A 5,157-nucleotide genomic window follows, 5' to 3' on the forward strand; every position below is an offset into this window, starting at 1 on the left:
CCGTCTTGCTGGGCCACATTGCTCCATACACAATGGAGCCCGTTAACTTCTGGCTTTTTCCACCCCTTTCGTAGCAACCTTGTTTCTACGGGCTGTGTATTTTGAAGGGAGCCAACTCTTTTATTTCTACTTACTTCCGTGGCTGGTACTAGTAACCACTAGGGACCTCAAAACCAGCACTTCCTCTAACCTTCAGCCCTTCCAAAGCAGATTCTCAAAGGTCAGCAGTTCTACACTGACTCATTTGTTTCTCCATTCATTTATTTTTTTCCCCACCCATACATTTATTTACTTATTCAATAATTGTTGATAAAATGCTTGAAATGTAGCAGACATTGTGTTAGGCATTTGGGATAGAAGATGAAGAATATCTGGCTATGCTTGACAAGAGGCTCACAGTGCTTAATAGATGCTCAATAAACAGATAAGGAATCCCTCTTCAAGAGGCCACGCTGGGAATTCTTGCTGGGGGAACTGAAGCTCTGGGTAAGTACCTAGCTGGACAATAACAAGGCAGGAAGGAGCGAAGGCGTGTCTGCTTCTGTATCCTGACCACATCGCTGTATTCCTTTCCTTCCTGCTCTGCTCTTCCTGGTCCTTCCACTGCACTTGGTCATAACATTGATTCAAAGTCTGAGACTTCAATCTCTGGGATGATACTACACTGTCTCTTGGCTCAAAGGCAATGCTTATGAGAGGATGTTACTGCCAGTTCTAGAACATCCCTTATTAATCTATTATGGAAAAGCAACAACCGTATTCCAGTGAAAGCAAAAGATGTCTCAGAAAAAATTTTAGTCCACGAAAGATGCCAAAGCCCCTCTTACAAGGCAAGACAAAGTCAGCCCTTATCTTCGGAGCTAGTGACTTGGTTGGCACTAAAAGGTTGCTCAGGGTCACTGTTGTGTGAAAGGTCTGGAAGTCCTGAAGCTCAGCATATGATTGCACTGGGCACAGACATACCTTGGAGACCTTGAAACTGAGAACAGTATAAAATGCAGATGATTTCAGTAGTGTTAAGGTCATTGCCCTCACCCAACCTACTATTTTAACACTGCTCAATCCTTTCTTTAGAGCCTTTTTCCTTCTTCCATTCTGAGCATAAGCATGGCCAATCAAGGCCAAAGCTCCAGAAGACAAGTGAATTGATTGGGAAAGTAATTGAAGAAATTTCCAGAGGTGGTTACTAACGAGGGTTTACATGTCAAACATCTGTCATGACTCACTTTCAAACTGTGGCTCGGCTGCCCAGGTGACAGGAAGCAATGCAGAGCTCCAAGGCGACAAATGAGAAAGTTCCCGGAGTTTCAGAACAGAGACTGGAGGCGCCATCTAGGAGACCCGCTGGACACTCAGACTGGGTGAGTGGTATTGACCTCGGTGTCTACTCTACACAGGCTCTCAACTTTGCCCTGTCCTTTGCCCACATGGCTTCTGTTTTAAGAAGTACTCAAAATGCCTTTTACTTTGGGTTCCTGGTCCTAACTCGGTACCAATAGGCAGGTGTTCAGATGGCAAGAGCATTACTGGTCCAATCTATGCTGATGCTGACCTGCTGTCTCACTCAATAACTGAAACTTCTGCCTGTTCTTTTGCCATCTCCCCTGCTGATAATGGCTGCCAGCAGTTAAGGGCTCCCTCTCAACCCATTCTCCACCTGAAGTCCTGTACTCCCTCCTACCACTTTCCAGAACACATGAGTAGCCAGGCAATGCTGTGAATCATCACAAATTGGTCCCAACCAAGTTGATTAAGAAATATTAGACTTATGTAGTGGAAAGGGCTTGTACCTAGGAGCAAAATCCTGTTTTTAGTGAGAAAAAAAGGACATAAAACTGTACAAGGTATCATAAACTTAGACTTAAGAAGTTACTTAGAAGAAATAACAATCCTTAATGTATATGTGCCTAACAGCAGAGCCTCAAAATACGTGAAGAAAACCTGATGGAATGTAAGGAGAAATTGCAAGGAAATGAATGCACTATCATAGATATTGACTTCAACACCCCTCTATCAGAAATAGACAAATCCATGAAGCAAAAAATCAGTAAGGACATAGTTGAACTCAATAGCACCATTAATCAACGGGATAGAATAGACATCTGTGGACTACTTCATCGACGTGCAATGGAATATACATTCTTCTTAAGCTCACGTGGAACATTTACCAAGATAGAACACCTTCTAGGCCATAAAACATACTTCAGTGGTTGTAAAAGAACAGAAATCATACAATCTCTGCTTTCAGATCTGACAGGAATTAAACGAGAAATAAGAGTAAAAAGATAGCTGAAAAATCCCCAAGACACATCTGAACAACACATGGTTCAAAGAAGAAATCTCAAGAGAAATTTTAAAATATTTTGAACAAAATGAAAATACAGCTTAAACTATGCAGCAAAAGCAGTGCTTAGAGGGAAACTTTTAGGACTTATATGTGGAGTCTAAAAAAAAAAAAAATGCAGATGAACTTACTTACAAAACAGAAACATATTCACAGACTAGGAAACAAACAGGGTTACGGGAGGGGAAGAAGGGAGGGAAGGGATAAATCAGGAGTATGGGAGTAACAGATACACATTACTGTCTAAAAAAACTTAGATTAGCCACAAGGACCTACTGTATAGCACAGAGAACTATGTTTGATATCCTGTAATAAACCTAAAGGAAAAGAATCTAAAAAAGAATATGTGTATATATATATATATATATATATATATATATATATGTATATCTGAATCACTTTGCTGTACACCAGAAACTAACATAACATTGTAAATAAACTATTCTTCAGTAGAAAAACACATTAAAAAAGAATATGTATCACTTAGATATTCAGAAAAACAACAATATTTATTTTTAAATAAGAGGAAATGAAAGAGCCCAGGGTTTGAACTCAGGATCGAATTCAGTCTGGGCTACACCCCTTACTAGTTCTGTGACCTGCGAGGCCCTTAGCACGGCACACCTCAGTTTCTGCATCTGTAAAATGAGGATAATAAAACCTACCCCGCAGTGGTTTGCATGTGTATTATCTGCATACAAATCAAGATAAAACTATACAAGGAAAATGTGCAAGGCGCCTGAGGGATGCTCACTACGGATTGATTTCCAAGCCCTTTAAGGATATTTGGGAGTTGGTAGGTTCCAAGGAAATTTTGCTGTGCACACACAAGGCCTTTTGTTCACCCTTCTCCCTTTCCCATCCTGACATTCCTGATGACACAGACAACCCACCTAGGGGGGCTGCCCACTCCCCTAGGCACCAAGTGTCTCCATTTTGGAGGAGATAGGGGAGCCCTGGAAAGGAAGCTGTTTTCTACTTTGAAAACCCCAGAAAGCGCAAGGCTCTGGGACAGGCTGATACCGTCTCTTTTCTCCCTCTGCCATGCTTTAAAGAACGTTCTGGGCTTCCTGTCCCAGCCTGAGGGAGAAACCAAGGGTACACGTCACTAGAAAATAACTACGGGGCCAGAGCCTTACACGGGAACTTGGATCCGGAGTAGGCTTTGGGCAGACAAGGAGGAGACTGTTGCAGAGCTGGGATGGTGAGGAAGGGTGCCCAGGGCCCCAAGGGGGACGGGAACAAAGGACTTAGTCTCCCAACAAGCCTGGGCCGGGTCAGGCGGAACTGGGGGAGTCGTGAGCGGAAAACCACCCGGGCCCCTCCAGCTAAGGGCGAGGTGTGGAATGTGAGAGGAAGGTGAACGGAATGGTATGAAGGGACTTTGGTTCTGATTCACATTCAGTTTGACTTTGAAGCATTCCAAACGTGGTGGGAACAGAGCCTGTTTGGAGAGGATTGTTATCTGAGGACAGAGCAGGATGAAGGGAAGGGTGGGGGGTGATGGCTGACGGCTGCAGAGAGCATTCCAGCTTGCAGATAAGTGAAGCCAGAAGGTTAGGCATGATTCAGTGGAAGTCTGAAGAACTGCCCGTTCCACTCCTGACCTGAGTTGAAATGAGACACATCAGGGAGAACTTTTGAGGCTTTGTGGGTCTGTAATGCTGGGCTTGATCAGTGGCTGTCAGATTTCAACTAAAGACGTTTCCTCTTACTCTAAATTTGCATTCCAGGAAATGTGCCTGTTCTCTTTTGTGTGTTAACTGAAAACTTCCCTGGTGGCTCTGCAATGCAGAAGACCTGAGTTTGATCCCCGGGTTGGGAAGATCCTCTAGAGAAGGGAATGGCAACCTACTCCAGTATTCTTGCCTGGGAAATCCCATGGACAGAGGAGCCTGGTGGGCTCTGGTCCATGGGGTCGCAAAGAGTTGGATATGATGAGCAATTAACACACACACTAACTATCCATGGCTGGTTCCTCTTACTCTAAATTTGAATTCCAGGAAACTTGCCTTTTCTCTTTTACTTCTCTAATTTTTATTGGTAAGATAGGATTTCAGAAGCTAAGATGATTCACGTTGTACAGCAGAAACCAATACAACATTGTAAAGCAATTATCCTCCAATTAAAAACTAAGAAAAAAAATACTAAGAAAATCAGAATGAAAGCTGTCAGTGATGGTCGTGTTATGGGGGACTGAACGTGACGAGAGAGTAACAATAAATGATGACAAAATTCCATTCAGTTCAGTCTCTCAGTTGTGTCCCAACTCTTTGCAACCCCCTGGACTACAGCATGCCAGGCTTCCCTGTCCATCACCAACTCCCGGAGCTTGCTCAAACTCATGTCCATTGAGTTGGTGATGCCATCCAACCATCTCATCTCATCTCATCCTCAAAATTCCATAGGCATCTTTCAATGATAAGCTTGACTCCCTTGCCTTTTGTCATCTTAGCCCTTACCTGCCTCCAGCCACACTCCCTTTTGTTCCATGGGCTCCTCCTGGGCTGAAGGGTACAAGCCACTTCTTGGAGTGGAGATGAAAGAGAACGGTGGCTTGGGTACCTTCAGCATCACCTGTGTTCACTAACCACCGATGTTCACTGACCACCAGGAGGTAGGGGGCTTATTCTCCATTTCCAATGATCTTACACCTTGCTCTCGGGAAATGTAAGAGTCTCCAACATTTCAAAAGGATGGACTTTGAGGTTATGGAGGACATCCGTGAGAGGTGGATGGGTCATTTCCTCTATTTCTTTAAAAAACGTTTTATTGATTTGGCTGCGCCTGGTCTTGGTTGTGGCACAGGGGAT

General features: G+C 43.7%; 1 long non-coding RNA gene across 1 annotated transcript; it reads left to right on the forward strand.

The window, feature by feature from the left end:
- The first annotated feature begins 422 nt into the window (after positions 1-422).
- Positions 423-4,532, forward strand: LOC129644614 (uncharacterized). The gene is made up of 3 exons (XR_008710880.1): positions 423-486; positions 1,253-1,361; positions 4,078-4,532. It is a non-coding gene; the product is annotated as an uncharacterized LOC129644614 (long non-coding RNA).
- Positions 4,533-5,157: the final 625 nt, after the last annotated feature.

This window comes from Bubalus kerabau, chromosome 2 (assembly GCF_029407905.1).
Source record: "Bubalus kerabau isolate K-KA32 ecotype Philippines breed swamp buffalo chromosome 2, PCC_UOA_SB_1v2, whole genome shotgun sequence".
Classification (NCBI taxonomy): domain Eukaryota; kingdom Metazoa; phylum Chordata; class Mammalia; order Artiodactyla; family Bovidae; genus Bubalus; species Bubalus kerabau.